Genomic DNA, 20537 nt, shown 5'->3' on the forward strand with positions numbered 1-20537 from the left:
ATGTGGGTTTGCACAGTGGTGTGTGTGTGTGCGCGCTTGCCGTGTACACGGGCATTTTTGTGAGCGAAAGTGTACGTGTGTGGGTGCGTGTGCGTGTGAAAGCGTGTTTGTAATACTGAGTGTGGGCGCGAACGTGTGTGCCGTTTGTGTAGGAGTTTCCGTGTGAGGGGCAGCGGACGTGAGCCAAAGTGGGCGCGCACTTAGATGCTCTCAGGCGTGGGTCTGCCAGGGGAACCCCGCGACCGGGCTCACCCAACTAAGCCTTGTGAGTGCCATCGCTCTCCGCGGCTCCTGGGACAGTGCACAGCCCTGGGCCGGGATCCCGCGGCCCCCACCCCGCCCGCACACATTGGGCCGGGACGCTTCCCGCCGGGCCTCTGGGAATCCAAGCGCTTTTGGACCGCGCAGGGTACCGGGGACAGACCGTGCGCACCGCTTCTACCCAGCGCTCTAGCCTACCCCAACATTGCCCTTGGCGGGGGCGGGGGGGGGGTTCCTCTGCTCGCCCCTCCCGCCAGCCCCCGGGCTTTAGGAGCAATCCCAAAGCCTCCTCCAACGGAAGTCTTTGGCAATCTCGTTAGCAACTCGCTCAGCCCCAGTTCGGGGTACCTGACAGCTTTCGCGGCCCCAAACGCACTCCAGTCGGGGGCTTGAGAGCAAAGCGGGGGACACTCCGGTGAGACAGGTGATTTTAGCCCCCTCTCCAATGTGATCCTCAGCATTTCTCTCCTGCTCCAAACTTGCTGGAGCGGGTGGGGGTGGGGTCGCGGTTGGTGGGGGGAGCGGCCAGGGAGTAGTGGAGGTAGGAGAGAGAAGGTCAGTGGGAGTGGGTGACGCGTGAAGCCCAATCAGAGCCATAGAGGGGAAAAAGCTTGGAGAGCGCCCAGACCGAGGAGCTGGGAAGAAAGGGAGCAAAAGAGGGAAAGGGAAAGGAAAGGCGAGGGAGAGAAAGAGAGGCGAAAAGAGACAGAGGGAGAGGCGAGAGCGCAGACAGCGCTGGGCGAGCGGAGCTGAGCGCCGGCGGCGGCGGCGGCGACGGCGGTGGCGGTGGCGGTGGCGCGGCGCTCCGCTCCTCCCCTAGTTCCGCACCGGCTTTTGCGGCCGGCCGGCGGCGCGGGGCCCTTTGGAAATAGAATAGCCAATGTAATCTGACACTTCAACTTGCTCGGCTCCGGGCGAGTTGATTCACTTACTCACCCCCTAACGCCGAGTTCCTTTTCACTGTCTGTGGACATTAAAAAAGCGAGCGGCGGCTGGCGCCCGGGAGAGCGAGCGGCCGGGCGGCAGGCGGAGAGCAGCGACCGGGCGGCGGAGCGAGCGAGCAGCGCCGGCGCAGCGCGGTGACCCCAGCCCCGGTCGGCGCGGAGCAGAAGCCGGCGCGGAGCCCATCTCGGCGCCCTCGCAGCTCCTCCCGGCCGGAGCCGGCCCTGCCCGGCAGCGGCGGCGGCGGCGGAGGCAGCGGCGCGTCCTCCAGCGGCGGCAGCGGCGCTCGCAGCTCCGGGTAAGTTTGGGGCCAGACCCGGGCGTCCGCTGGCCCCAGGCCTTCCTCCCGCTCCCCGTGGACTCTTGGGGTGCGATAGTGGGGCGCTGGGCGTTAGGGTTTTTCCCTTTAATTGCCGCCGGTACCTGGCGAGCCGGACGAGTGGCCGGCGGCTGGGCCCCGCTGCGCTCTTCTTGGCTACCAGGGGCCGAGGCCCAGGCGACCGGCGAACGCCGGGCTGCGCGGAGCCGTCTTGGTCTGCGCGCGGGGGCCGGGGCTCTTCGGGTGCGCGGGGCGTGAGTGCAGTTGTACGCGCGCGGACCTGGTGCCCGCCTCCTGCCGGCGCGCCTGCAGCCCTGGTTCAGTACACCGGGGGCCGGGCAGGACCAGGATTCGGGAGGGAGGGAGGGAAGAAAGAAGGAAGGGAGGGAGAGAGAGAGGGAAGGAAGGAAGGAAGGACCGGCGTAGGATCACCTCGGTTTCCCTCGTCTCCTTTGGAAAGACGCGAAGTTGTGCGCCTGTGTGTAGGGGAACCGCCAGGGAAGGCGCCGGATTTCGTGGCGGCAAGGGGTGGTGGTGTTAAGTTGTGCATCTGAATTTCCAGGGAAAACACACACTTTTGTAAATGGGAGGGGGGGCGCGGTTAAGTTGTTTGTGTGGGAATTGCCCAGGGAGACGCGGCGTACCATACTAGCGGGGAACGCCAAGGGGTGTGTGTAGGGTCTTCCAGTAGATCTTTAGAAGCCCGAGGAACCTTAAGGCCAAAGCCTCGATGGGGCTGCCCCGGCCAGGAGGGGAGCCCAGGGGAAAGATGTGCGTGTGTGCGCGCGCGTTGCAAATACGAAAGTAATTTCCCCGTGTTCTTTTCTTCCTCTCCGTCTCCGGCGGCGGCGGCGGCGGCCCCGGGGGAGTGGGAGGCCGGCCGGGGCGGAGGTTGGGGGGCCGGGCCGGGGCTGGAGCTGGGGTCGGGGGCGGGCTCTGGAAGCTTGTTTCACATTCCTGGCGTCTGGGCTGGGGAGAAAACAGTGGGGAGCGCGGCCTCGGCGTCTGGGGCGCGGGCAGCGGGCGCGCGTCGCCCCCTCGCCGGGGACATCTGTCCAGGAAGCCAGCCGGGCGAGGAGAGGGCGCGGTGCGGAGGGCAGGCTCCCCGCCCCGGAGCAGCAGGGGCGCGGGCGAGGGGCGGCCGCCTTCCCGGCCATTGTGCGCCAGCAGATTTTCACGGGAGACTGCCCCGGAGCCGCCGGAGAAGGCCGGGAGCCGGCCTCAGCCCCGGGTTTAAAAGACACTCCAGGAATGTAAACAACCCGAGCGGGAGGGCGGGCGGGCGGGTGCAAGCCAGGGCAGTCGGCCCGGGCCCCCCACCCCTCCCCGGGGGACAGCCCGACAGCAGGGCCGCTCAGCCCGACCCCTCTACCTGCCGCAAACTTTTTTCTCCCTTGCCGTCCCTTCCCACCTCGCTCCTCCGGCGGGCCACGGAGCGAGGGCCTCTCCCTGGGCGGGAGCCCAGGGCTCCTGGCACCTGGCGCCTGACCCTGGAGGCCTGGCGGCCCGGCCCCTGCTTGGGTGTCCGGAGTCCCGGCAGCGCCTGCCTGGGAGCCGCAAGCTTCCTGCGCAGGCAGTGCCGGAGTAACTGGGGCTCTGAGAGCCTGCCCGCCTGCCTCCCTCCTTCCCGCTGCTCCTTCCCCCGCTCTCCGCCTTCTCCTCCCCCCTGACTGCCTTTCCAATGCCCTGACATGAGGGAGGAAGATTTAACTTGGCAGCCCAAACAAATGTTCTCTCAGAGGTCCTCCAAGAAGCTGGCGGCTGAGCTGGCAGGGTGAGGGCACTGCTCGGCCAGCCTTTTCTTCCTCCCTGCTCTGCCATGGCCATTCGGAGCCCCCTGGGTGGACAGCCCAGGGCATGGGAGAGTAGGGCCCAGCCCCACAGATTTAAAAGGGCAGAGGGAAGCCACCTCTGGAAGCCCCTGGCTTGGCGCTGGGCAGGAGCTGCCCGGAGTTGCCTTCTGGTGCCAAGGGTTTTCTGGAGGATTTTCTTGAGCAACAGTTTGTCTCCTTGCTGCAACCCCGGGAACAGGGCCTGGTAGACCAGAGGGTTAGCCAGTGCTGTCTCCTCCTCCCTCGTGGGTGTGAAGACAGGCTCCTTACACAGGGCAGGGCAGGAGGCCAGAGGCTGTTCCCAGAGGTGCCTGGGTTTGCTTATTATTGTTTCTTGAAGGTAGAGATAAAGAGGCAGGCGCTGTAGCTGGAGAATGGGCAGCTTGGCTGGTGATGAAGTCTGACTGGCCTTTGCTGGCATTTGTAGTGTGGTCCCGGGAGTTTAAAAGTCGCTCTCAGGGAAGTTCAGATGAGGGAGCAAACCCGTAACTTTCTCTGTCCTGGCTGCTTTTTGAGGGGGTCCAGGGAATTCCTGGCCCCTCACTTGCCCGCTGCCTGCCCCTCGTGGCGCAGTTTGTGAATGCCCCAAGCCATGTGCTGACCTTTCTCTCTTCAGGTTGAAGATATTGAAGCACCAGCATCAAACAAAAGACACATTGAAAGCCGTATCTGCCACAGAGCACGTGCGACTTTGGGGCCAAGGGAATGCATTTGGAGGGCGATGGTGTTTTCTTCTGAGTTTTATGTTTTCGGTTGGGTGTTGTTTTCCCCAAAAGGACAGAAGCATCTCCTTGTCCCAAGTCACAAGGATATGAAATGCTGTTTTCACATGTAAATCTCAAAACTGTAGACTTCTGAGTTGGTGGCAGTGACTGTGGTGACTAGGGGGTGGTGGGGATTGAGCAGTAGGGAGTTTTCAAGGGTTTTAAATGGTTTTTGGATTGGGGTTTTGAGGCATTCAGGGTATGGCTCACAGAGAAGAGTTGGGAATAAGTAATTGTTGGACTTATGGGAAACTTTGATAACTAGTCCTGTCTATGCAAAAAAGATTGCTGGCTTCTTTATGGGGACAAATGTCCCTTTTTTCTCCTAAGGAAGGAGAGAGGAGGAGGAGCCTCATTCCTTTCTCAGCCAGGAGCAAAGAAAGGTCCAGAGACTTAGGGTTTCTTTCTCTCTCTCTCTCTCTCTCTCTCTCTCTCTCACACACACACACACACACACACACACACACATATGCCCAGTGACAGTAACACAACATTGTTTCCATCCCTGGTCCCCAGAGATGTGCCCCAGCCTAGGACAGGTGTACACCATCAATGGAAAATTGCAGAGGGAAGGACCCAGCTAAGAGCTGCAGACTTCACTTTTTCCCTGATTGACAGAGATCGGGGTAAATAAGGAAGGAAGACACTTGGAAACCTGCTGTGTCCTGAGAGTTTTGTCATAAGAGTCCGCGTGTGTGAAGCCACAGATACTGAGTTCTCTAGCCTCGGCCAGCATCCAACAGGCAGTCGTGACCCTAGTCTCATGGAGAGATGTTGCTGTAAGAAATTCAGGCACCAACAAGTCAATTTCCGGAAGCTTCTCTGGGCACTCTGTCACAGAACCAGGAAGCCAGGCCTGCCAGGTCCTGAGTCCCATAAGTTTTCATTCATAACTTTGCTCCCCAGGGCCCTAGCCTGGCTCCTATCACCACCTCATCTTTATGAGGTTCCTTAGGTTTTGTGTGGACAACAAAGGCCGGGCTGCTGTAATTACCCTGAACCCTGCTGCAGCCTTGCCTGGTGACTGCTCTGACCTCTCAGCAGGACACAGTGGCTTCTGTCCACGCCCTCTAAGGAGGGGGGCTCTTTGTCCCTAGAGCTCTACCCTGAGGAAAGGGGGAGGCAGAGCCTGCGTAGGCTGGAAGCTCCAGGGGTGATCCAGAGGTTGGACCCTGCCCTCAGGGAAGATGAAGGGAGGCTGAGAAAACCAGTCCCAAGCGCAGGCTGTGAGGAAAGAGTCCAGAAACCCGTCACGATTATGAGGGCGTTTCCTATTACCTGAGGAGGTAGGGGAGAGGGGTCAGGAGGCTGTAGCTGACTGGCTGCTTTGAGCCCATAGCTTCACTCAGCTGGGCCTCAGTCTCCACATCTGTAAAATGGGCCCAAGGGCAGAACCCCCCCCCGCCCCCCAATCCTTGCTGTGAGGATGAGGCAGATATGGGCGTGAGATCCCTGGGTGTGTGTCCCCTGAAGGCCTGGCAGGCTCTGGGTACAGGATGGATGAGGCACAAAGGGGTTGGATTGGAGGTGCTAGAAGCATTTTCCAGAAACTGCTCTCCCATCCAAGGCTACCTCCCTGGCAGCTTATTGTCCAGCCTTGGCTTGCATGCTCCCCATGACAGGGAGTTCACTACCTTAGGGGAGTTTTTGCCTTTGGTGGACAGTTCTGACTATTGGTGTGCTCGGCTGCATGCCTTCTGGAAATCAACCCCTCCTGACCCTCTCTGGGCTTGAGGAGCTGGGGGTTCTCCAGACCACAGACTCGTACTTTCCTGAATGATCCCAGATTCAATACCAGTGCCCAGGCAAGCCACACTCCTGTGGGGTGGGAGGACACCCTTCAAATGGCTGCTTCCAGCCCTTATTGGGAGTGACCTGTGGGGAGTAGGAGAGGGTCTGCCTGAGGGGCTCACTGTCATCTGTCTTTGTGTGCCAGCTTTGCCTCCTGGCACTTTCCTTGGATCGGGTAGGAGGAGAAGGAAGGAGATAGATAGCAGGGGGTGGGGTTGGGTCAGGGGCCCAGCATTGATCCCACAGATACTTCCTGGGAGTCCGCAGTGTGAGGACCGTGGCCTGTGAGAGACCCTGAAATGTGTAAGACAGTTCCTGTTCCTTAGGAGCTCCCAGTCCAGCAAGGGCAGGAAGATCAGTCCAAATAAATAATTAACCACCACCTGCTGGCTGCCTGCCACGGGGCGCAGGATGACAGTAATAACCACAGCCCCTCACCTTTGTATGGCACTTGGTGGATTTAGAAGCGCTCTCCAACTTTGCTTAACCCCAAGAACAGCAGCGGAAGCTAGCTTCTATTTGGAATTAGCCCCATTTAGCAGAGAAGAAAACTGAGGTTCAGGGAGGTGAAATGACCTGTGCCTCAGCCAGGACTCAACCCCAGGCCTTACAGATGCCAGCTGTGCTACTGCCTTCCCAGTCCACCAGCAAGGCAGGGACAAGGATACAGAAATCCATGTGGACCCCGAGAATGGGGAATCGGGGACTGAGGTTAAGGTGGAGGAGCTGTGCCCAGGAAGGGTCATGGTGGGGCCTCCCTTGCTCCCCCCATTTGGCAGCACGCGGCCCATGCCCCGAGCAACTGCACCCTTTTCTTATGGCACAGTGTCCTACGGCCAGAGCTTGCTCTGAGCCCCAAATCCTGCCATGACTGCCCAGGGCACACGTGTCTGTGCGTAGGGCTTCATCCCTGGCCCTGGAGCAGGAAGCAGAGATGTTGCCAGGCCCCAGATCCCCGGGCAGACCAAGGCTCTTTCCTGGGCTGTGATGGTTTCTATAGGTACAGACGTTGGCTCAGCCTGCCCCTCCTCTGGCTGAGTCAGTCCCCAGGCCGTGCGGGGTAGCCGCCCTATGGTGGCTCTTGAATTCCTTCTGCCCCTTGACACTGCCCGCCTGCAGGCCAGGCCCCTGCCCCGGGTTTTCTGGAGCTCATCTGAGTGCCACCCCAGGACAAGGCTGCAGGTGGTGGTGTCCAGAGCAGGGAGCAGCCGGGCAGGCTGAACTGGCAGCTCCCCAGGAACCCTGGCCCAGCCTGGCACACCTGCACAGGTAACGACTGTGGCCCGGGCGGGCCCCGGGCCCCGCCTGTCAGGCCCAGCTGCCGGGGTTACTGCAGGATCGTGTTGGGGGAGGCCGGGGTGTCTGAGCTAATTAGATTTCTTAGATTTCAATGCTCCCCTAATCCTGTTAGCCCGGCTGTAATTGTAACCACTCGAAGGTTTCAGCCGTGGCAGGCTGTTGAGGACAGACGGTGTGGGGACTCTACTCGGCCCCAGCCCCCAGCCTTAGCCAGCCGGCTGGGGACTGGGAACTCCCTTCCCAGGTCTCCGGGGTGGAGGCCTGATTGATGTAGGTGTTGTGCTTTTCCATAGAGTCTTAGCATTGCAGACTGTCACAGCAGGCCTGGCCCTTAGGGATCATCCAGCTCAAACCCTTCACTGTGCCAGTGGGGTAACTGAGGCCTGCAGACGGATAGGGACTGGCCTAGGGCCTGGTTGGCTGGTAGTGGCAGGGTGGCAGGGACTTCTGTTCTGGCTTTGTAATCTTTGTACCTGGAGACTTCAGGGCAGGTCTAGAATTGTCCAGGGGCTAGTAAACCCTCCAGAGAAGTCTGCTGCCAGAGATAGGGGCTGGAGGGATTCATTTGTCTCAAAGCTGGCTCCCCAGTTGGCATTACCTGTACACAGACACAATGCTGTTGCCTCTGCTGGCCAGGGTTTCTGCTGAGGACTCAGGCCTGCCTCTCCCAGGGCTCCCAGACATGGGGGCTTTCTCCCTCCTCTCCCACCAGTCTGTCCCAGATTCTTGATTGTTTGGAGGGTCCACCTCAATGCAGATTATAGATTAGCCGGAAAATAACAGAGCTGATCTGAATGTTGGGGGGAGGGGAGGCATGTCGTTTAAAATATAGTCTCTTTGTACTTTTCAGTGGCTCTTCTAAAATTATTTTGGAATTATTTTGGTGTCTGTCTTAAATGGACACTGCACCCACTTTCTATCCTTTCTTCTACCCTGTCCCCATTCTCATTCCCCAGCATCTCTAGTCATTCACCCACAGAGTTTGGCACTTGCAGGGAAGGGGGGCGGATGGCTGTGATGCCTTCAGAACCCCTGCCTGGGAGCTTCCCACCCAGCAGTCACGTCCTGTCCTCCTCTTCGCTCTGGAGCAGTGGGAAGAGATGTTTGAAACCTCCTTCTACTGTGGAAGCTCCCTGCCTGTGTGTTGCACACCTAAGCATGTGGTGTAGAATTGAGGGGCCATAAGGGTTACCTGGTCTGACTTTTTTTTTTCCAGTCCGGGAAACCCAACTATGGAAAGAAACAATTGGCTGTATCCAAGGGCAACAGCGAATTAATGGCAGAGCCAGGGCTGGAACCCTGTCTCTCTAGCCCATTAGTTCATTAAACATGTATTGAGCACCTATTGTTGGCCTGGTGCAGCCCCAATAGCCACCCTTTGGAGCTCAGAAATGAATGCTGTTCCACCTTTGACTTGGGAAGGGCCAGATGAACCTGGGGAGGACATTTTCAGTCGAACCCCCAGATCCTATGCAGTTGGGGGAGGATGGGCCATGGAGCCCCAACCCAGCAGCATATTTCTTGAAAGGTAATAATAGGCTGGTTGCATTGGAGATTTGAGGGAAGTAAAACAGAAACCCTTTAGGGAGGGTACAAGATTTCTCATCTGCCCAGGCCTGTTTAGTCCAAGGAGATGGGTGGCTTCCTCTGCCTGTCTCCCAGCCCCACCCGGCCCTCTGAGGGCTGATTTTTGTCCTTTGTAGAATGGCCTGCTGCCTTGTTCCTGCTAACACTTCCTCTGTGGATGGAGAAGCAGGGAGGGAGCCCGGTCCGCCGTGGGAGTCACCCGTGTCACCTCAGGATGAGGGAGGAGAGCCAGGTGCCTGGGCCTCACCCCATGCCCGGGCTTTTGTCCAAACTCCAATCCTACTCCCTGGTAGACCTTGGCCAAAGCTAGGAAACCTGGCACTCGGCTTAGCCCAGGTAGCACTCTGGCTGAGGGACAAATGGGGCACACAGACCTCTGGGGAAGGGTCCTGAAACCCTTTGGCATTTGCAGGTGGGGAGGGCCCTTCTAGGTCTCTGTCCCACCTTCCTGTTTTGCAGTGGGGAAACCCAGAGCCCAGAGACGTAAAGGGACTGGCCGCACATCACACAGCGAGATGGATCCCTTGCACCAGAGTGTCTCATTGAGGGGGCCTGAGTGTTCTGGATGCGGAGGGGTGGAATTTTCTTATTGATGTCATTATTTTGGTGCTTCTGCTGTTTACATCTTTAAAACAACTAACCAAAGTCCTCCATAAATATCCTAATAGCCAGCATTTCTTGGGCAACTCGTTTGTTTTAGGCTCATATACTGCCTGGGATCAACTCTCATCTCCACCCTCTGTGACATCTCTGACTTTGGGCAGCTCCACATCTGCAAAACAGGCTCACTAATAGTATAAAAAGAACATATTACCTTTCCGTTAGGTTGAGGAGATGGAGCACATGCAGGGTCTGACACATAGTAAGTGCCCAAGACACGGTAACCTCAGTCATTGTCATGGCCGTTGCTTCCCACGACACCTGGTCAGCTGTTAGCACTGTGTTACCTCCAACTGACCGACAAGCAGACTCAGGTCAGGGGGATTGCCCAAGGTTATCTGGTACCTCAGGACCAACAAAGGGAGGCTTGGGATCCAGGCTTCCTGACACCTGCCATTCTCCCCTCTGTAGCAGGAAGGGCTGCTGGGACATCTCGGAGAGGCCCCCTGTGACAACCCAAGTTTTCATCCACCCTATCAGGGAAGCCTGTTCCCCTGGGAGAGATGTTCCGCAGGTGGAGACTTACATCTGGGTTCCTGCCTTGGAACCTCATATTCCTCACCTGTAAATTGAGGCGAGTGATGATCATCCGTCCCTCGCAGGCTTTTCCCCGGTGGAGAAAAGGAGAGGATGGAGGGGCTGAGCCTTGTCAACCATCAACTACTGTGCAGAATCACAATGGATGGTAACTGACTCTGGGACCTTAGGCCAGTCACGGATGCCCTGAGCCTCAGTTTCCTGACCCGAAAATCATGAGCTGAGACCACATCCAGGTTTCCCAAAGTGGGTCCTCGGGAACACCGGTCCACAAAAGGAAGGACAGATGGCAGAGCACACCCTGTCCTGGGAAATCGCCAGCCCCTTTGCCTCACCCAGGGTTTCCCAAGCTGTAGGACACTCCTCCGGTCTCCCTTTTTAATGCAAAATAACTATTAGAGACACCAGTGGAACATCCTGGGAAACGTGCGGCTGGGTGTTCACGTCCAGCTCTGGCATCTGCAGCTCAGCCAGCCCAGTGGATGGTTTCCCTGCTGAAGAACAGCCTTTCCCGAGGGATGCCTACGATGGGGAGGGCGAGGACGGCTTCCTTGTGGACAGAATCCCCGCCAGCCTGCCTTCTTGGCGGTTCTACCTGACTTCCACCCCCTTCAAGCCTGCAGGTCTCTGTCACTTTTGCTGGCCTCCTTTTCTTTTATTGTTACCAGACCACAAATCCGTTTGTGGTTGGGCAGGCCCCAAAGCAAGGCCAGCTTGGCAGAGGGGTGGGGCCCCTGCCATGTCCCTAGAGATAGGCCTCAAAGACCTGCCAGCTGTGAGGCAGGAGGGGCCTTGTACCCGACCTGCGGGGACCCTGAGCCTGCGTGCACACCTTGGCAATTATGTATTTTTCTGGAGAGATATGGTCCCCAGCTTTGTTCCCATCCTTGAATGACTTTGGACACCTGAAAACAGTGTAAGAACCACAGCCTTCATCCAAGGGTCTAAAATTACTCTGGCCCTGGAGTGAGCATGACTGTTGGGTCGTTTTTCCCTTCCTCCTGCCCACAAACCCTCTTGATTCCCACTCTTTTTTGTGTGTCACTTCCGTAGTCACGGAGGCATTTGTGTTTAAACCCCTGTTCCTAATCCAGCCTGACTTTGGGCTGGTGAGGAAAAGAGGCCGAGGGAGGGAAGGGACCTGACCAAGGTCACTAACAGCGGTAGGGCCCCCGGGGCACAAAGCCTGGCACAGGGACTGGGTGGCCCCAGGGGGTGGCCTCTTGTGCCAGCCGACCTCACTGCTGAAAGCATTCTGTCTCATCCTCTGTCAGCGCCAGGATTCAAAGTCCCCAGAAAGAGCTAAGGATTAGGGTGAAGGGAGCAAGGTCCCGCCCACTCCCTCTCCTAGGAAGGCTGGGCAGGACTGGTTTAGGGCTTACCTCCTCTGGGTCAGGAGGCCAGTTTCAACCATGCTGGCTGCACTGCCTGTTTATCCTGCCCTGGTTAATGTTTCCTCTTCCTGGGCCGAGGGGCCCAATGGCATTTACCTATAGAGGAGTGCTCTGTGTCTTCCGGATGCCTCGCTGGTATGAATCAGCTGTGAGCTGTGGGTGTCGTGCTGCTGTCGGAGAGGGCGAGGCGGCCTGGGGCCCTGGGGAGAGCACCGTGCTGGCAGGCCCACTCTGTGACTGTGGACGTGTCACTTTCCCTGCCGGGCTCGCACTCCTCCTGTCCCTGACCCTGTGGGATTCTGAGGAATGGGCTTTGTGGCTGGCACGCGGCGAGTCAGGGGGCTCCTTGGCTCTCAGCCTCCCTGCCCAGTTTGCTCACCACCACCCCGCCTCACACCCCGAGCTCCAGGAACCCCCTGTGATTCTGATCCTGGAAAAAGGGAGGAAACCTCAGGTGTGATTTCTTGCCTGGTGTTTGGTAATGGGGCCTGGCTGTGAAAGGACCTTCCTTGAAGCTGTGAGCTCAACACTGATTTATTTCCTGCAAAAGGACTGCTTTGTGATTCCTCCCACCCCAGCCCAGGTTGACACCTTCATTTTTGCACGTGAATTGTCTGTGAGGCTGATTTCTATAGGCAGAAGGAGTGGAGCTGCTTTGAAGGGTGGAATCCTTGTGGGCCCCAGAATTCTCAGCGTTTTCTGCCCTGTGGATGGCTGCCCTCCTAGCCGGCTCCCTAGAGGCGTGGTTGTCCAGCCAGTGTGATGGTCCCCCAGACCACCCCCTCCAGGGGCTCTGGACACTACTATGCCGGCTATTCGTGGGACCTTTGGTTTTCAGGACTGCAAGGGAGCTTGGCGGCCACCTCGTCTGGTGCCTTGTTACACAGATGACTTCTGGCCCTTCTGCAGCATCCCCAGAGAGCACCCTCTGTCATGGGCTTGCACGCCTCCAGGGACGGGCTGCTCCCTGCCTCCCAGCAGCTCCCTCCATCTAGGAAGTTCCACCTCATGTGGAGCCTGGAAGGATGCCTCCTGCTAGTTCTCATCTCAGGACAATGCAGATGTGGGGAAGTCAGTTCTCGGGAACTCCCTTCCATAGTCCACGTCATGGGTGTATCCCCAGAGACTTCTTGCTAGGCTGAGTCCAAGGCTGGAGTGGGCAGAATGGGCTTCCTGAAAGAGGTGGCCTTTTTCGATTCCCTGGGCCTCCTTATTATCTCTGCCTCTGGTAAGAGCCTGGGCAGCTTGGAGACCTCAGGCCTGACCTGAAAACGGTCTAACCCAGGTCGTAAGACGTGGATCTAGGCTGGGGAGGTCCTAAATGTGGCTCAGTAGGGTCTGAGGGAAAGAAAGTGGCCTGGCATCTGCTCTTCAAGGGTCAGACATACCCGATGGTTCGAGAAGGCTGTCTATCTTCCTAGCCTCTCCCAGCATGCTCACCTACCACTGGAACTGGGGTCCCTTTCTAGGAGTATAGCCAGGGGGCTGTGGGTAATCCTCCCTCCCTGTCTGCTTCCATCTGCCTCCTCACCGAGCCCCTCTCTGTCCCCTGCCACTCTGTCAGGGGACATCCTGCCTAAGTGTCCTGAGGCCCCAGAGACCTGGGTGTCTGCAGAGAGCACTGGACTTAGAGTCAGAACTTCTGGCACTGCCGCCCACCGACAGTATCCTCCGGGGCTGTCACAAGAGTCAGAGGGGAGGGCCAGCACTTTGCACGCTGTACAGTGTCATGGCGTCGGGGAGGGCAGTGTTTTATTACCATGTGCCTTGATGACAGTGTCAGCACAGAAGGGCCTTGGAGATTATCCAGGCCAACCCTCTCATTTAGCTGCTGAGTCTGACCCCAGAGGGGACAGAGGCCTCCCCAGGGTCACAGGGCAGTCTGTGGCAGAGCTGGAGCTAAAACCCGACCATCCGCCAGTGCCCATCCTCTGCCTTGTCGCTTGACAGAAACCCTTTGCTCCAGTGAGACCCGGGGCGAGGTCCCTTATGGCTGTGGTGATGGTGTGCCTGGCTTGCCTGGGATTTACCATCCTCATCTCACAAAGCTCCTGGGCCTCATGTCTCTGGCTGTGCTCATCAGAACCTCTGGGCCTGGGGGCAGGCAGGTGTTCCCTGGGGTCTTCATGAGACAGCTGGCTCCCCCAGCCTGGGGCTGCTGCCCTATAACAGTGTTCTCCCCTTCACTTCCTGGCTCAGACGGGCCTGCCCCGCACTCTGCCAGCCATCACCTTGGGTGGAAACGGGGTCTCCAGGAGCCCACCTGAGACGCCTTGCCCAGGTGTCTGTTCTAATTGGCTGCAGGATGTTACCCTTGCCTGGGACCGTGGGTTGAATCTGTGGCCCTAGTTTCAACCTGGTTTGATCCCTCCTGGGGCTCTGAAGACCCAAAGATGCCCGGACTGTTGGAGCAGGAGGGACCTGGGCAACCAGCTTATCTTATCCCTGTCTCATCCCCATTTCCCAGAGTAGGAGACTGAGGCCCAGAGAGGGAAGGAAGCTGGCTGCAAAGCCAGCAAGATGCTAACTCCTCCCGCCCTAGCCAGCCTGGCCTCCTTCCATCCTCTGCTCCCTGAGACTGATTCCTTGGGCTGCTCAAGTCTAGTGTGTATGGAAAGAACTATTGACCCTCAGGTCAGGCCCTGCTTCCCTTCCAGGTCTGGGAGCCCGTGTACTGGGAGGGCAGCACATTTTTCCTGCTTGTGGGTCCTTAGGCCAGCCTGAGAACAAATTTTCCTGGCTGGTCTGGAAGCCTCCAGTGTTCTGCGCCTGAGGGAGCAGGGCCTGGGATCTTTCTGTGCCTCCCCTTACCCAGCTCTCCAAGAAAGATGGATTACTTATTCATTTATCAATTTGTTGAGCACCTCCTATGTGCCAGGAACTATTCCAGGCCCTGGGGATATAGTGGTGAACTTGACAGAGGCCTTGCTGCATTCTCCTAGGTGAGATAGTCAACAAGTCTACAACTTTATGTATGATGTCATGCTGAGTTATGATAAGTGTTTTGAAGAAAAATAAGTCAGGATGAGGCGATATAAGGAGATGGGAGAATAAGCGTTCTTTAGATGGAGTGACCAGGGAAGGCTTCTCTGAAGAGGCTACATTTGAGCAGATATCTCAGGGAGGTAAGAGAGTGAACCCCATGAACATCTGGGAGAAAAGCACTCCAGGCAGTGGGAACAGCATGTGCAAAGGCCCTGTGGCATGCTCTAAGAAAGGCAGGGAAGCCAGTGTAGCTGGATGGAGTGGGAGGGGGAGGAAGATAGGAGAGGAAGTTAGCAAGATGGTCAGGGACCAGGTCGCAGAGGGCCTTATGGAGCACGAGAAGGGCTTCTGACTTCATGCTCAGTAATTTGGAAGCCACTGGAGGATTTTAATTAAAGGACCGAGACTATCTGGTGTACCTTCTAAGAAGATCCCTCTGCCTAGTGAGCTGAGAATAGACTCTAGGGGACAAGGGTGGAAACAAGGAGACCAGCTGGGTAGCTTTTACAGTAACCCACATGAGGATGCTGGTGGCTTTGACCAGAATGGTCAGTGGACTTAGTGAGACAGAGTCAGATCCTGGATGTATTTGAAGGTTGACCGAGGTTATGCCTAGAAGCCCATTGGGAATGCCTACCTACCTTTGCAAAACAGGCTGAGGGCTGGGACTGGAGAGCTGGCCCAGATCTCCAAGTCCTGTGGGAGGACTTTTTCTTTTGCGCTTGTCACTTTCCATATAGCTATAAGGTGTCCATATAACAGTTGGAAAAACAGAGGCATGGGAAAGTGTTTGTCATACCCTAGTCACACTTGTAATTTTGCCATTCTGCATTTGGTTTCCATCGTGATTTTCTTCCATTCATCTCCTCCACTTTCATGCCCTCTATTCTGTGCACTGTCCCTTTCTAATGTGCCATCACCCTCAAGCCCTGGGACCTTTGCCTATGTCAGTTCCTTCCCCAATCCTATCTGGTTAACTCCGCTGCACCCCTAAGAGCCCAGCTCAAGAGCTGCCACCTCTGACCTCCCTCCCCTGACCTTCTCAGACACTAGGGTAGGGATTTCTTCCTCCACTGAAAATTCTCCTCTTCCTCTCCCTCCTGCCCTCCATTGCTTGGGATCAACTGGAATGGGGGCTGGGTCTGTGCCTCCCTTCACACCCCCTCTTTCCGCTCTGTGTCCTCACAGCCTGGCCCAGGGCTGGCAAAGAAGAGGGAACACAAACATTTCAGTGTATTCCTGGAGCAGTAGCTAATCACTATGGAAACAAGGAAGTGTTGCAACTTCCCTAACTTTTGAGGCTGGGGTCACAGAGGGCAGCTCTATCTTGGCCCCACGGGATCTACCCAGGATTATCATCCTGGGATTCTTATTGATTCAAAGTCACGTTCGGCAGGTCCTTTCCCATCCCTGGGCCTCAGTTTACCTGTCAGTGACATGGGGGCACTGGGACTGCTTGGCCCACTAAGGTCATCTCTGCCCTAACATTCCTTGTCCCTGTGCCTCCAATCCTGCCTCGTAACCGCAGGCAGACCCTTTGCCCTCTCTGGGCCTCCATTTCCCCATTCTCTTCATCTCTCTCCTCTAAGAGGATAATCTGCCTGAGTCAGGCCACTCCAGAATCCCAGAGTTCCCGCAGCCGGGAGGCCCTCGATAACTAAACTGGGATTCGTGTGACTTGCAGAGGCAGCAGGAGGGTGGGTTGCGGGGGAGAAGCCAGGCCAGCTCGCTCTGGTCTGAACCTGTGCAGGCCGCTGGGTCTCCTTGCCTCACCTTGAAGGTGACTAGAGCCAGTGTTTGTCGGGTGGGCCTTGCCTCCGCTGGCCACTGCCTCTCAGCATTCTGGTGCTGAGCAGAGGGCTGGGGCTGCGGTCCAGGGCGGCCCCAAGGCTGCCCTCAGTGAGTGGGCAGGCAGGGTGAGTGGATGGACAGTGCCTTCTCGCCATGACTCCTCTCTCCACTTCATTGCGTAGAAGCCAAGAGTTAGACGAGCACAAAACCGCAGCCTGGCTGCCGGCACCCTCCGTGGCCTAGCAGCACCTGGGCAGGGTGGTTCCGGGGCTCTGCCCCAGCCATCAGGGCTCAGACTGCTGAGGCCGAGGGTCCAAGATGCCCCACGAGGCCTGACCCTGAGCCAAGTCCGCACCTTCCAATGGGCTCAGTGGGCAGAGGACTCAGCTTGTACCAGCCCACCCCAACTCCCGCCTGGCACTTAGCAGTGGGTCAGTCTTCCCAGCAGGCCCAGAAAGAGAGGAACCCGGGTTGAGAGGGGTCTCTGGATCTGCCTGCTCACCTGTAAAATGGGTGGAGAGCGCCCGCCTCCCAGGGCTGCCAGGAGGGGAGGCTGAGGAAGGGAGTTTGTACCCAATAAACACACTTGTTAGGATTGCCAGCTGGAGGCAAGAGCAGGCCTCAGCCAGAGGGATGCCCCTGTGAACATCTTTTTCAAGAAATGAAAGCCCGAGTTTTTTAAGAATGAGAATCTGGCCTGTGTAGGAGAAGTACCTCCCCCTCTAGGTTTAAGTGGTTCCCAGGGGTCAGGGACTCATGTGGCCATCCAGATGTGTATTCCCTGCCTGTCACCGCTCCACATGTATCTGATGTTGGGCTGACTAGCTACCCCCAGGGCAGCACTGGGCCCTGGAAGGGGCTCTGGCCAGTGTAGGAGACCCATTTCCCATCTCTACCAGGGAACAGCTTCCTGACCTAGTCAGGCCCTGGCTCTGTCTGCCCTCGGTTTCCCCATATGTGCATTGAGGCCTCTTCTACCTGGGATACTTTTGGAAGCCTGGTTGAGCATTTGTACCTCCAGGATAGGCAAGGCTTTCTATACCAGCTCCCCCAAGATTGAATGTGGTCTATCTGACTTCTACTCACAAAGTTCTCACGTTTGTGAAACAGGGATCTGTCCATGGGGCTTTGGACATCATCATGTGGACCGTGGCATAAGGTCTCCCAGCCCCTCCTTACTGGCAGGCCTCCGTTTTGTCATTGCCTCCTCCTGGGGGGTCTCTCAGTGCCCCCCTTTACTCCCCCAGCCCTCTGCATTCTCCCTGGACTGCCCCTTCCGTGAGGGTGCCAGCTAGGTCTCATTCCTGTATCCCCAGACAGCCTGGATCGGTGAAGGTATTCAGTAAAGCTCGGATAGATGGATAATGAAATAGAAACCCTCAGCTATCCATATACTTCTGATTTTCTCAGCACATAGGTTTCACTCAGCTGTGTTCACTTGCTGGGGTTTTGCTCGGTGTATAGGATCCTTTAAAAGAAATCAAAGTTTTAGTAAGCTCCAAGGCCAGAATTGGTTTTCTATAGTTTTCGCCAATCTCTGTCTTTTAAAACTGGTGCTTTCTGACTTGTGTTTTTGCATTTCATTTATTTACCTTGTTTGAGCAGCTACTTTTTCTTTTCGAATTCCATATAGTAAATAAGCCCACCTCTCATTTTATTTAGATTTCTCATGCCGAAAAGGCAGGGAGGGTTAGTAAACACTCTGCTTTGGCTGTTCTTTGTTATGTTCTTACCTTCATGGACTAGATTTTAATATTTATTTATTTATTTATTTATGACTGTGTTGGGTCTTTGTTTCTGTGCGAGGGCTTTCTCTAGTTGTGGCAAGCGGGGGCCACTCTTCATCAGGGTGCGAGGGCCTCTCACTATCGCGGCCTCTCTTGTTGCAGAGCACAGGCTCCAGACGTGCAGGCTCAGTAATTGTGGCTCACGGGCCCAGCTGCTCCGCGGCATGTGGGATCTTCCCAGGCCAGGGCTCGAACCCGTGTCCCCTGCATTGGCAGGCAGATTCTCAACCACTGCGCCGCCAGGGAAGCCCTGGACTAGACTTTATGTCTGTTCTTCCTGCCTGAACCCCAGGTCTCTGACACTCCATCTTCCCAGCGCTCGCTCAGTGCATTGTGCCTACTGGGACCACCATGTGTGATCGTGCATGTTGCGCAGTGCACAACTTGGGGGCACTTGCAGTGTAGTTCTTATAGATTACACGTTTATTAAATAGGTTCTGGTGGATGGTGGTAAAGTGTTTGAGGAAGGGGAGCCTTGTTCTAATTCTCGTAAAGCCACTGTAAGCTTTCACTGGGGCCCACTGCCCCAACTGAACCTTGGGAGTCACCCTTGACTCCTCCCCAGGACTGCCAGCTATGACATTGGGTTTCCATGTCCCCACTGCCCTGCCTGGAGCCTGGCCTGTGGGAGTATATAGTCAGGGAGCTGACACCTCTAACTCCACCTTCCAAATGCTTCCGAAGCCTCCCCTCCTTTCCACTCCCATGCAGCAGCCTTTCCCTCCGGTGTCTACCTCCAGCTTCCCCTCTCCTATTCTCCCTCCACTTAGCCACCAGCATTACCTTAATATTGTGTAAAAGAGACCTCTGAGGCTGTTACCTCCTCTGCTCTAGTTAAAACTCCTTCGTGACTCTCTACCACCTACAGCCTGGTACTCAGGGCCCTTCGTTCTCTGGCCCCAACTAAACTTTCACTTGTGTGTGCTTTGCATATTCTGTTCTCTGCCCTGTCTGCTTGGTGAACTCCTAGGCATCCTGCAAAACCCTGCTCAAGCCTGGGCTTGCCCTCATGCACCAGCTAGATCAGGGGGGTTGCTCCCCCACCTTTGCCCCCGTTTCCCCAGAACGGTTGCAGCCCTCATCTGGCGGGATCTCAGCTATCTTCAAGGTGCCCTATCCACAGGCAGGCTCTGACTCCCTGATACCCAGCACCATGCTTGGCATCTAACAAACATTCCAAGATGCTTGCTGAAGAGGCAGATGAATAAACGATTGGCTACACTTTACACAGAGCTGGTAGGTTTTGTGGTTTGGAGATATATATAAATACATAAATACAAATAAATAAATACATACATAAATATAAATAAATAAATACATACATACATATATATACATATATATACATATATATATATATATATATATATATATATATATATATATATATATATTTGCACTCTAGTTGGGCACCTTGGAAGTGATTTGCCTGCTTCGCTTGAGAAAGAATTGAGTAACTTCGGTCCCAGAGTCCCAGCTGCCTCTTGTACACAGTCTGACCCCTCGGCCCCTTCTTGTGCCTCCTGCCCCCCACTCCATTTAGAACCAGAGGGGTAGCTGCGCCCAGCCGAGCTCCTAGGAGCACCTCCTGGCCCAGGTGGTTTTGCCCAGAGTTGCCGCCCTCCTCGGCTTGGCTTCCTGGGAGAATTGGCTCAGCAGCAGCCTGGCCAGGTCTCAGGGCTTCTTGGGCAAGACTCCCTGGGCGGGCCGGGGGCTGGAGCCTCGTACGCACAGCCTACGCAGCAGGCCAGTCTGCGGGCGAATGGGCTCCAGCTTGCCACGGGGGCAGGAGGGAGGGACACCCTCTGTCGGGTAAACAGGGGTGTTCGGGCCTGCCGAGGCATATCCCCGCGCTATATCGGTTAGAGGCGCTGAGCTGGGAGTTGGCAGGTATCAGCCAGAGGGTGACAGGGAGGGAAACTTGCCTGGGACTTGGACCCTGCAGCAGAGCAGAGGCTGCAGAAGGTTTGGGGTCCCCAGGCCAGCCTGACTGCTGTCCCTCCCGTCGCTGATGGTCTTTTCGCTCCCTCGACTCGGGCAGCTCCCGGGGACCTGGGGAGGCTGGGTCGGTCACAGGCAGGTGAATTCGCTTAGCCGGTACTGCGATCAGAGCTTCTGTTTAGCTGTCCCCACTGCAAATACATTTCAGTCCACGTTCACTTGAGTCAAAACTCATATCCTTGGAAACACCCACTGTGCACCAGGCATGGTTAGTTGGGATCTCATGATCGTTACAACCCTCAGAAGTGGGTGGTGTTATTCCCATTTTAACCAGGCAGAAGCTGGAGCTCAGAGGGGTGAAGTTGCTTCAGGCCCCACGGCTACCAAGGGGATGCTGGTCTTTTTCTCCCTACAGGTGACCCCTTCTAGATTTTTCTTTTCAAATCCATCCCTGTTGGGGCAGATGAGTAACCCAGCAGGCATAGTTGCCAGCCTCTGCCCCTGACTGGGGAGCCTGGGCAGGTGCCTGTGCCGGCACCTCTCTGGGGGAGGTGGAAAGGCAGCCAGGGAGCCTGGAGCAGCTGGTGGAGTTCATTGCCACCAGGGAGAGTATCTCTGTGGCCCATGGCTGGCACATTGACATTCTG

General features: G+C 56.6%; 1 protein-coding gene across 3 annotated transcripts in view; it reads left to right on the forward strand.

The window, feature by feature from the left end:
• The first annotated feature begins 1208 nt into the window (after nucleotides 1-1208).
• The window catches only part of ZMIZ1 (zinc finger MIZ-type containing 1), a 232916-nt gene continuing 213587 nt past the window's right edge, over nucleotides 1209-20537 (forward strand). For all 3 annotated transcript variants that reach the window (XM_068547971.1, XM_068547973.1, XM_068547972.1), the window contains exon 1: nucleotides 1209-1501. The gene's annotated coding sequence lies outside the window, so the exon portion shown is untranslated. The remainder of the gene's footprint in view (nucleotides 1502-20537) is intronic.

This window comes from Eschrichtius robustus, chromosome 7 (genome assembly GCF_028021215.1).
Source record: "Eschrichtius robustus isolate mEscRob2 chromosome 7, mEscRob2.pri, whole genome shotgun sequence".
NCBI classification, from domain to species: domain Eukaryota; kingdom Metazoa; phylum Chordata; class Mammalia; order Artiodactyla; family Eschrichtiidae; genus Eschrichtius; species Eschrichtius robustus.